This window comes from Coturnix japonica, chromosome 12 (assembly GCF_001577835.2).
Source record: "Coturnix japonica isolate 7356 chromosome 12, Coturnix japonica 2.1, whole genome shotgun sequence".
Lineage (NCBI taxonomy): Eukaryota > Metazoa > Chordata > Aves > Galliformes > Phasianidae > Coturnix > Coturnix japonica.
The window spans coordinates 7,019,821-7,032,725 of NC_029527.1; positions in this window are offsets into that span (position 1 = coordinate 7,019,821).

The window sequence follows — 12,905 nt, forward strand, 5'->3', positions numbered from 1 at the left end:
ATGGCTCGAAGGTTGGACTGGGTGATCTTAGAGGTCTTTTCCAACCTTGGCAATTCTATGATTCTATGGAAATCCCTCCATGCTCCTTTCCCAGAAGCTCCCCTCGAGCTGTGCATTCCTGGAGGAGTTTTGTGTGGGTACTGAGAGCAGTGCTGGGATTCAGGTGTAGAGATGATGGAAGTGCAGCATAACAGACAGCAGACACTTAAAATAATCCCCAGCCTGAAACACTTGGAGATAAAGAACACCCCCCAGAATGGCTGGATAATTTAGCTATCCCCCTAACATCTTTTGCTCAGAGCCTCACATCACTGAATCATCATAGAATCACTCAATCGATTGAGTTGGAAGCGACCCTTGAAGGTCATCTAGCCCAACTCCCCTGCAGTGAACAGGGACACCTTTCCCACAGAAGTCTAATTCACAATCTTTACTTCCAAAAGCTCTCATCTGTGCACTTCTGTGTCAGAGGTGCATAAGAATATCCATCCGTATCTGCTTGAGCCTGAAAATGTCACACTCATTCCACACGAAGCCTTTACCTCCAAACTTCCATTTATTTCTTCTCAGCTACCTGCCAGCTCCTTCCACATAACCCCAGCACTCTCTTATTTGACATCACATCTCCCAGCAGCTTCCTACCTCAGAAGCACCTTCTATTACCTGCTCTCCGGTTCACAATTCAAACACATCCCATTAACCAGATGCAGCCCTGAAGAGTGCAGGTTAAACACAGATCGGGCAATGTTTCCGTGGTGTTTGGTTCCAGGGCAGCGATTTGGGTCTGCCTCTGCTACCAATGCCCACAACTGCTTGGAAAATTTACCACTGGGCATTACAGGAATGCACACAGTAATTCATCACAAAAGGCTCCAAGCACCACAATAGGCCAGAAACAACATTGCACCGTTCGGATATAAAACAAGGACTTTCTGCTTGTATTTGCAGACTGCCAAGCCCCCACTGGAGGCCACATGTGTATCATTCCCCCATTCTGCACAGCCCTTTGCCAGTTCTCAGCAGAACCCAATTGGGAGCAGAGGGGAGGACACACTCACGATGTAATATGCAACAGCCTGATAATTGCTAATATTTCTTAATAAAAAAAAAAAGCCAAAAAAAAGAGCATATGTATAAAAAACAGCAGCACCACCACAGCCCCCAGCTCGTGATTTGAATAAAGGGGAGGGGAGAAGGTGTGTGGGGGAAATTGTCTTAATTAAAATTCTCCCTTTCATCCTGGTAATTACATTCAAACGAGCGACAGCAGCAGCATCGCCGCTTGTCACCGTGCCAAAAAAAAAATAAGAAATTGATTTGATCACCGGACATCGTGTTGCATTAAATAAAATCCTTAAAAATCTGCCAGGATTTCTTCTTTTTTTTTCTTCTTCCCCCCCCCCCCCCCCCCCCCCCCAGTCTGTAATTACTTCTGGAATGCCGAAACGAAGGGAGAAAAACAGAGCAAAGAGGAGAAGAGGAGGAGGAGGAAGGGGACCCAGTGGCAGATAATACGGCAGTAATGATGGAAACACCTGTAAGCCAGTGCAGATCTCGCAGCTATCAGCTCTGGCTGCATTCCATATCCATTAGCTACAAGAGGCTGCGCGGGCTCCAGGAAAGGAGGGTGTTAGCTCTGACAACTGCTGAAAAGCTGATGAAAACATACCAAAGGGGCAGTCACGGCGCTGCCATTTGATAAAGAGGGAAAGAAAAAAAAAAATACAGAGAGGAAAGGGAGAAGGAAAAAAAGAACCAGGAGTAAATCAGTCTAATTAATGGCTTTGCTCATTTATCAGGGGCAAATGCTAATTATTCTTTTTAATCACTTTTCTGCCGCAGTTGCTCATTCTCTCTCTCTCTCTCTTTTTTTTTTTCCCTGCCAGCCCTGCTTAGTGAGAGAGGTTGGTAGGAAAGCAATCCAAACCTCAGGCTTATAATAAGGAAAGCAGAAAAGAAAATGAAAGAAGGGGTGAAATGATTCCATGCAATCCTAGCAGACTTCTCTTGGTGCAGCACCTCCCAGCACCCCGCCTGCTTTCCTGCCTTTGTGACCCACTGGCAGAACACCAAAATGCAGAGAGAAAACAGAGGCCAAAAGATCCTGCAAGACAGTTTTTCAAAAGATCTCTTCAACCTCTGAACTGCTCTCATAAACCACGTTTCTGTCCCTTATTATTCACTAACATCTGTGTGAATGGCTTTTGTTCAACACCAGTCTATAGGAAACAGCTTTCTGCTGGTAAACCAAGAGCTGGCGTGAATCCGGGTGTTTAACTTTCCTGCCTGTCCTCAACGCGCAGGGTGAGGCTGTCAGAGGCAGCAAGTGATGTTGGTTGCACATCCCCACACACCTGAAGAGCTTGGCTGCGAGCAGGCAGCCAACGCACCACTTTCTCAAGCCTCTTTAAGCTGGTTACCCGTAAAAACCACTAATTACCACCATAAATCTTGCTCTCATTCATCAAGTGGTAAGCAGAAACTTGGGTTTTGGTGACCAAGGAGACCATAAACACAGGGCCTAAATCTGCAAACAAACCCACAGACTTAAAGAGATTCGACAAAACCACTCAAATTGTTAAAAGGACAAAGGAAAAAAAAAAAGAAAGAAGCCTATAAATAGAAGCAGGAGCCAGTTTGCAAACAGATCTCAGCTGAAAAAAAGGCTCCATTCATGGCAGTCTGTTTGGAGTAAGATGTGCTGAGCAGCAGAGAAGAGATGAAACATCTGATGGGCTACAGACAGCACTGGGAGTGCATGGAGCAGAGCTGCTCCACCAACGCAGCAGCACTGAGCACCTGTTTTTCCTTACCTCCAATCCAGCAATCCAGAAGGACACGGGTGAGCTGCTGGAGGAAACCCCAAATGCAGAGCATCTTCCTTCAGTCACAGTTGAAAGGTCTCCAGTAAGAATTTAATTCAACAATCCAGTTACTGCATAGTAAATCCCTTGAGTACTAGATGTGTGTCCTTGATAGCTGCTAAACCTCAGTAAACAAGTCTTTAATCATTCGTTGGTAATTAATTAGCAAACAAGAACTAATTGCAACTAGATAGCTTCTTAGATTCAAGACAGTTGTTTTACATTTATTAAATAGAGGTCCACAAGTTACACAAATACATTCTAGCCAACACAGACAGGGGTTTCTACAATGGGTTTAGGTCCCAATGGCAGAACTTCACCATTGAAAACAGCTCAAAGGAAGCTTAAATTCAGGATGGTGCAAATACTGCTGGCTGTCAATGGTGCTCACAAGCACCAGTGGACACAGCAGAGGGCAGAAACATCTCCAGCACAACTACAGCCAGGGAGAAGTGACCATCAAGCCAGAACCAAGACATCAGCACTCACTGAAAGGCTGCAATACGTGGTGAATACATGAGGATACGTGAGAGTTTTAGTGGGCAATATTGGTGGTAGGTGGATGCTTGGACCAGATCATCTTAGAGCTCTCTTCCAACCATAATGATTCTGTGAGGAATTTATACCCTACCACATTTGTATTCTGGTCCACAAACAGAGAGCTAAATTACTTCTTGAAAAATTATTTGCCTGGCTTTGATTCCAGCCCTGGCTGCATTATGTCTCATTTTTTGGAGATTAATTTATAACCTCTTAAAAACAAGCAAAACCTCAAACTGAGCTCAAGAAATCTTACTGCAATACGAGAAGTCTAAACCCTAATTTGGCACTGAAGACTTGGTGAAATCAAATGAAAGCTTGTCACTTTTGCTCTCCCAGGTTGACCTGAATTAGGCATTTTCAGGACCACTCCTCTCTGTCTCCAAAGATGTGGGAACCTTCCCTCTCAAATGCGCCCCTTACCTGCCGAGCCACATTCACAAGCAGTTAAGAATGGTGCTCCAGCAGCAATATATGGCCACGTTTTGTCAGATTGGGTAGTGTTTGCAACTATATCGGGAGAGGGTGTGATCACTTACACTCACCTGGCTTTGTCCTGTGCCTTTCTCTAAAGCAGACCACTGATATACTTCAGTTCAAGTTCACTGCATGACCACAGCTTCCAACCTCTTCCCTGGACAATAAAGCCAACAGAACTCAGCTGCCCAAACTCCTCCAAGGGGTGGCACGTAGCTCCTTTCCAGGACAGGCAAAATCCACGCTGCACTGCAACCTCTTCCCTGCACCCATTTAGAAACATAAAATCATTAAGGTTGGAAAAGCCTTCTAAGACCATCTGTCCAACCGTCCACCTACCACCTGTACTGCCCACTAAGCCACATCTCCATGGATGGTGACTCCACCACTCCCTGGGCAGCCTGTGCCAATGTCCAACCACTCCTTTGGAGAACTGTTTCCTAATTTCCAACCTGAACCTTCCCTGGTGCAACGGGAGTCCATCACCTCTCATTCTATCTACCTGGCAAAGTCAGATGAACTTGAGGTAGAAGGAAAGAAAGATTTACTTTTGCATCTTAGAGAAGGAATGCCCATTAATGGACCAGAATGCACATTTACCAATACACCATTTATATATGTATGCCAAACACTTACAGATAGCATGTGAGGAGAAAGATTTCAAGGAAAAACATGTCCTTTTCCACATACTGCAGGTTCCCCCGGTCTTTCCATTTTACTCTGCTTTATCTCAAAAATATATTAACCCAAAAGCCTGTTTCTATCAAAGTCTCGATTCCATGAACATTTAAAGATAAGGCTTATCTTATTACTGGTGCATTAACAACAGAAATCTAAAGGACTACTGCCAATCATCTCCTTTTCTCTCTGTTTCTTTCTGGAGACTGAGACAGAGAATTTCAAATACAGAAACTAAATGTAGCTGCTTATTCACTTTTTCTTTGTTTATTTNCCCTTCTCAAAGCAGCTTTGCAGAAAGTACAACTGGGACCTCAGAGGTGTTCAGGAGAACCAAGTGCATGCAAACAAGCATAGGAACGCCTTCTCCCTCCCTCTCTGGTGATGGGTACCATTGAGAGAGACACACCCACTCCGAGGGTCTGGCCATGGCCTAGCATGAAACCAAATAAAGGTTGGATATTAGCAAAAACTTCTCCAAAAGAGTGGTGATGCACAGGCACAGCCTGCCCAGAGAATGATGGAATCACCGTCCCTGAAGGTGTTCAGGAATCATGGAGATGTGGCACTGAGGGATGTGGTCAATGGTCAATATTTGGTGGTAGGTGCATAGCTGGACTAGATCGTAAATTGGCTTGGGTTGGAAGAGGCCTCAAAGATCATCATGTTCCAACCCCAGGTGATCTTAGATGTCTTTTCCAACCTTAATGATTCTATGACTCTATAAAGAGAAACTGAGCAGCATCAAGCAGCACTTACTCCAGACAGGAAGGAGCCCATTAGAACTTCTGCAGACATTCCTTCTTCCTGTACAGCACAGACCCTTTCGGCAGATGATCTCCAAGCCATTTTCACTACGTTGGCATGGGGGAAACAAAACATTGTAAAAATCCAAGATCCAGGGAGAATATCTAATCCAAAGTCAGAGAGGTCGCCTTCATTCATATTTCCACTGCATCTGTTTATTATAACCTTTCCCTTGCCATTTGTAACTACTGCTTTCTCCTGATATCTTGTTCTTTTCATATCATCTGTATAAATCTTAACTGGTTCTTACTAGGACGTTTGCAGTATCCAAGCATCTTGGCAGAGATGCTAGCTTGAGGTTTTGAAATTAAAAGGTTCTAGATTACATATGGAAAGCAGTGATCATTTTCTATATATTGATCGTCTACCGCAGAGCAAATCCTGCCGTGGACCTGAATTGCACGTCACTGGGGCAATTAAAATACCCACCTTAATTCTGCAGCAACATGTTCTCCTTCCTTTGCATTTTTTTGGTTTTCTAATTAGAAGTTTTAATTCTGCAGCGACTGTCACTAAGACCCTAAGCCAAAAATAACATTGCCTGTTCCAAAGGCCCTTTGAAAAGCTTTTCTTCTTAAAAACCAGAACAAGGCAGACGATCCAAGAGCGATAAATCTAAAGTTTTCTGAAAAGAGTCGAGGATAGCAGGAGGGCGAAGAGACGGCGAGGGCTGAACAGCACGCACGATCTGTCTTGAAGTAAAAACAAACTTCTTCTTATGGACATAACTATGAACTGTGCATGTCAGTCTCTAGTAGAGTTTTCACCAGGCTGTTCTACAAGCTAAAATGGTTTTCAGCACGGATATTCAGGCGCAAAGCCTGACCCTTTCTATCATCGGCATCTCCTGAAATAGACTTGCCATTTACTTCCCCAGTGGTAGGAGAAAGCAAAAGGTTTGAGGGACTTTGCCACACGAGCTGCACCTTGACTAATGTGGGTGAGTATGTTTCCCCTTGCCCTGAAATGGAGTTCTTTTTGGAAATGTGGCTCTGGGATGCTGTCATATTCCTATACCAAAATGAGGTGAGCATGTGAGACCACCACATGTGGTCAGTGACCAGCCTTCAGGCCAAAACTTCTATTGCTGTAGCCTGTTGCAGACAAGATGGCAAGAGAAAGGATATCTCATGCAGGATTACCATCCTGGCTTTCCATACTATCGGTTAATGCCACAAGCAGCATCGCAGAGTAGAAGTAAGAACAGGTTATATTTTATGGAGGATGGAGAAGTAGAGGAATAAAATGCAAGTCTTAAAACAAAAATACAGCATGGGGACATGAAATTTAACCAGGAGTACATATCAGATGTTTACACACGATAGGTGTTTATTTTTCAACCAAGTACATGTGCCCAGATCATGACAGGATGTTTGAACTATGCACATCAGGTCTTTTACCCACTGTTTATGTGAATGTCATTCACTATCTGGCCTTTGCGGAAGATAAACAGATAGAAGAGAGATGGGGACATATCTGAGTTTTGCATTGCTTCCGTCTCTAACTCTGCACTTTGTGCACTCTAAGACACAAAACCTCTCAAAGAGAAGAATGTCAGAGAAAACAGGGATGGGAGAAAGAATTGATCATGAAACAAGAGGCAGAGAACAGCACAAACCAAACACATCTTCCAAAACTCTCAAAGATGAGCAGTGTTAGAACAGAGTAACAGAAGGGACCTACAAAGACCAAGTCTGACAGCAAGTCCAGCTTGGTACCGTGAGGCACCCACTGCAACTTGTTGCCTGCCATTCTCAGACCAGACCAAGCAGCTGAAGACAATAAAGACAAGACATCCACTTACCCAACAGACAGCATTCAACATGCATGCCTGTAAGACAACTGCCTGGTCCTTGCTAACATTGAGGTCATTGGGCTTCTTCCCTGCTCCAACGTCTCTGATGTCTCAGAATCCACAAGGCCACGCAGTACACTTGGACCTATGCGTGGTGCAGGGAGAGGGCTTAAAAGTTAATTACAAACCAACAAAAGCACATGTATGGTTTTGCTGTACCCTATTCCTGCCATCCACTCCACCACCCCAAACCTTAATTTATATTTTCGCTTCGACTTCCACCAGAGTATGGCTGAGGCGATTGCTTCTGAAAATCCCACTCATGGGACACCACCTGGACCTTCAAACTGGAATTAGAGAAATGCTTCAAACTAGGTACCAATCTGGGTACCTACACCTGGTGGGAAGCTACGAACAAAAGGATATTACAGTGCTCATTTCCACGTTCAAGCTTTTAGAGCAATGTTGGTTGTTACCAAGAGGTCACAGAATAACTAAAGATGAACAAAAGGCAGCTGGGTAGAGGACCTCTCCCTTTGCACCCTGTTTCAATCCCAAGTCTTATAAAATGTAAGAGGATAGCAGGATTATGCACAAACCCTCAACAAGTCCAGAACACTGTTGTCACTTCTGAATGGCTGACACATTTGGACTCCAAAAGAATACAGCATGTAATGAAAAAAACATTAATTAACAAAAGACAGCCTTAAGTTTGCAAGAAACAGCAAGTCACTGGCTGCACCAAAGAGCTCTGCTGATGCAAACAGGAGATGGAACATGGGACAGACAGCAGCAAGGACAGGGTAGAGACACATGCACCGGCACAGGAAAACTGATGAACCTACCATTCAAATATCTGCAAACTCAGAGTGAAAAGACCACTTCCCTTGTGTTTGGGTTAGTACCATCCATTTCCCTTCACACTACGATACCATCGAAACTCAGTGTACTTACCATGGAGACACAGATACACACACACACACGTTTTCTGCTTGGTGAGCAGCAAGAGCATCCAGGCATCATTTTAGCAGCCCTGCTTACTGCAAGGTAATGCTATAGGACATAGGCTTGGGCATCCTGGGGCAGAGAGGAGTATGTGGTTGCCTAAGGCATAAACCAATTGTTGAAAGGTGGATGCTTTATCAAATGGTTTCCATTGTCTTCAAGTGGTCTCATGAAATCCCTGATGTTTCAGATGTGCACCTCCTGATTCACTGTGTGGGGTAGACATCAGCACTATGTACTCTCCATTCCTCTTAATACCTGCAGGTGAGCCCCAGTCCTCACTTGTTCTCGGCATATTTCCCACATTGCCCCTGAAAACCAACCTTGTGTCGCTATTCCTAGGTACAATGGCCACAGGGTAAGAGTACAGAGTCCTAGTTTCAAAGCTTTTTGTTCCAGTCCCATCATTTCCCATCACCAGCTGGGCGTGGGGGGGGGATGAAGGCCGTCAGTCTGTCTGCAGAACAGGCCGGCTCTGTTTGCCCCGTGCCCCAGCAAACAGAGGTTGTCGACTTCTAATGGAGCACTCAGGTTTCTGCCGATGCCAGCTGCAGATAGAACAGCCCAGCGGCAAACAAATTCAGTTCCCTGGGGCTGCTCAGATTCCTCTTATTTGTTAGTTTACCTGTAAAATACAGTTGGGCTAATTCTTGCTTGCGTGGTTGCAAAGATACATTTCCCTCCTCTTTTTCAGTTTGTAGGGGGAAAAAAAAAAAGAGTGAGTGCAGTAAGGCTGATGGAGTGAAAGAGCATTTCCCAGAGCTCAGGCCATAGCAAACATGCTCCACCAGGAACTGTTTGCCTTACACTGAACATGGGTGAAGCTGGGCTGATCTTCATCGTAACTCATTTGTTGCCTGCAAAGGTGCAGAAGGTGTCCTAATAGCTACATGCTCAGATGGCCTGAAATCCAATAATTCCTCAGGACATTAGCTGATTTATTATGTGCATATTACAAGGCCAGAAAAGGGGGGGAAAACTTATCAAAGGACTTCTCTGATGATTAAATATTAAGAAAAAACATTTTAATGTAATGGTAATATCATGCTATTGAAATGCAGCAAACACCCATCTAATGTGAAATCCCCCATTAATTCCTACCTGAAAACGATCCTTTTTAGGATTCATCTTTGCCACCAAACTATTGTTCAATTCATTTGCAAATTTTGCAGCTTCTCAGCCACAGTTTGTTGTGATTATGACGCGGGAGAGAAAAAAGCTGCAGGGTTGGAACTGGACCCACACTGTGCCTGGACACTGGGCACCTGAGTGTCTGAGGGTATCTCAGATTTAGGGTTGTGCCTATAGCACAGGAGTCAATGCAGTGAAGGCAGTCTTCCAGGTCAGTTCAGAACTTTCAAATGCCTGAACATGACACTGCAGGGGAGAGCTTTAAGAGTAGTTATCACCAGTATGCTGTCTGGGAGGATATATTAAAAGCATGGTTCACAGAGGTCTGTCTTCAAGCTGATCTCATTCAGCACTTTCATTAACGATCTTGATGACTGGCTAGATCAGGTGTTAATGAGTATGCTGGAGGAAAGGACTGGGATTTAACTCATCCTGACAAATTGGGTGAGTAGCCTGAAAAAATTGGAGGCTATTTAAGAGAGGACACAGTAATATATTGCAGAGAAACGTGTAAGTGCAGAATGGAAGAACAAACACTTGTGCAACAGACCTGTAAAGTGGCATCACCACGATGGCATCACCCTGGCTCCGCAAAACCAGCAGGCAGGGAAGCTGAAACTGGAAGACAGCCTGAGACAAAGCCAAAGTTAAAATCCTGCCGCCTTCAGTCAGTACTCACCAGCGGGGACAGGATGGCCTTTAGATTCCCTTCAAGCAGCGACAGCCCTGTCATTCTATATATCCAACATGTGACAACTCTGTACTGTAAAGGCACAAAGAGATACTTATCAATGACAGATTCAGAAGAGATCTTTACTAGCAGATAAAACAAGAGGATCTGCCTTCTTAAATTTTTTATATTGATCCTAAATCAGACACAATCCCCCACAACTCACAGAGTTGTTGGTTTAACATAACCGCTTCCCTTTTGAACACTGCTGCGCTCTAAGTTGGTGTGACAAAGCCATAAGATTCCAGTGACCAACAAATGGAGTTCCCTCTTCACACACAAAGCCACACTTTGGGATGGCTCTGGCAGCACTGCACTAACTGTGTGCTACTGCTCCCCATCCCTCCAGGAAAGGCTGCACACCTGCAGTTAAGTGAGGATTTTCTCCTCCCTCATAGTGCACAGTTGCTTACCTGGATTTGGTATTTGGAGTTCGGAGTGATTAGAAACTTTGATCCTGCAAGCACAAACAACTAGATTAGCTATAAAGACACACCTAATTTGCAAGCAAGGAGCCACAGGCTGTTTACATCAGTGTCCCAGCCATAAACGTTTAATTAAATCAGCCTTTTTTCAATCACGGCATATTTTCTACACCACTGCTCATTTTCTACTTGGTGAAAAGCCTCTCCCGGTGTTCCTTTTTAAGGCACTGAAATGCTACATGGGGCAGAGGCCCAGAGCTGCCTGGTGCAGGAGGGGGTGCTGGCTGTGCTGAGCTGCCTGGCTCATTTCATGTGGTACCTACAGAAGTCTTTCCAGCAAAAAAACCTCATTCATTCCACTGTGCTTTCTGACAGTGCTAGCTTCAAGTTCGGACAAACAATGAACCCTTCAGTTTTCAAAGCACAAAACAGAAGTCGCTTTCACAACCAGGTGAAGAACACAGGAATTTGTGCTGATGCCTGAGCCAGCTATCTGAGGGCTAGCACTGCTCTGTTCAAAGGGGACAACCACGATGACATCCACTAATTACCAAGTGCTGATTCAGGTTCATCTAGCACTGTATGGCAAACAGAAAGGAGCACAATTCAAAACTATTTTGAGATTCTTTTTTCCTCTTTGGTGGTTTTTGTTTGTTTTAAAAGCAGGCTGGGTACCTCATCCCATTTCTACCAATTGCCATAAATATGGTCCACTAAGGAACTGGACAATCATAAGACAGCTGTTGCAATACTTAGCTGCATTACTGACTACACTATTAAGACAGTGACGTGCTAACAGAAATACCTACTTACACTATAGTCAGCCACCAAACATCACTGCTTTCTTCAAAGCTCAGGTTATACATTCTCCTGGGATTACAGACTGATAAGCTTAGTTCTGCACCAGGTAAAACAATAAAACAAAAATCAAAACCAGGTTGACTGAGATACAGCACCAAAAATGCAAAGAATTGGGCAGCTCTGAATCTCTGCGAGACATTAAGGAAGAAAATCCAGCAGCTCACAATGAGAAGTTGACCATGCTCTTCTCCCCAGGTACCTGTGACAGGGTAAGAGGCAATGGCTTTAAGTCTCATCAAGTGAGGCTCAGGTTGGATATTAAGAAACATTTCTTCTTAGAAAGAATGGTGATGCACTGGCGCTCACTGCCCAGGAAGTGCTGGGTCACCATCCCTAGAGATGCTCCACAGCCATGGAGGGATGTGGTCACTGAGCAATATCAGTGGTAGAGGCATGGTTGGACTCAATGATCTTAGAGGCCTTTGCCAATCTTATTGATTCTGTATTATAAATCAGTAAAAGGATAGAAAGAGAAGCCAGGCTTTAACCTAATGAAAGAATAACCTCCACACTAACCTCACCACTGCTTAACTTCAATGACCTTCCACTAAAAGGGAAGAACACCATCTCAGTGAGATTTGCAAATAGCCCACAGCTAATTCAGCAGGGAGGAAGAGGAGGAAGAATTTAAGCACCACCAAAAGCTGGGCTGAAATTGAGTATTGACAAGTGAAAAGTAACCACAAAGAAGGAAAGAAAAAAAAAGAACGACACCAATACATTAACACAATCATCCAAGATAAAAGATCTGGGCATCACTGTGAACAGCTTAACAGAACATGGTCTCTCACAGCAGGACTCTGGGGGATGCAGGAATTAAGATGCTTTAGAAAAGAGACAGATATTACTGAAATTATTAAAATGCCACTGATCAATCTTCATTCTGAAGAGCACATTGATTTGATAAATCCATTTGAAGCACGGATAGCTTTCTATACCAACAGAGGCTGCAATGATTTGCACTTCTGAAGACAGATGAGTGAGATGAGATTTGGAAAAGGTAAACATGCCAGCAGAGAGGAATGAAAATCACATACTTCTGTTCCAACAGCACATAAAATTAACTGCAAACAGCAAATTAAAATTGCAGGTTCATAATTAGCTGGAGGATTAGAATGTCACAAGATAGGCTGGAAAATATGTTTCAGCAATTCTTTAAACGATTGGTTATTTGTCTGCAGAACAGAGAAACCCACACTTACATTATACAGAGCAAACACAGGAATCGTCAGGCTTAAAGGACATGAGATACCCACCAAGTGTGAGAGTCCAGGGAAACAGTTCCCTTACAAGTAGGTTATTCCATAATTACCCATGGCAGAAGTTTTTGTACTTTCTAAAAGTGTGATGCTGGAAACAGTAGATGCTTTAGAATCTACCGCTATCTTCCCATGAATCTGCTTTAAAGCGGGAGAGAGAAAAATGAAGGGAGCTTGAAGAACACAAAGCACATCTGCCCTCAAGGCTCCCTCGTGTTCAGCAACATGCTGTGCATGATGTGTTAGACAGCTGACATTAGCAGATCAAAGATGGTAAAAACTCTTTAGGCATCTCTCTTCTACGTTAATGGGCAGGACTGGAAATGAGAGCTC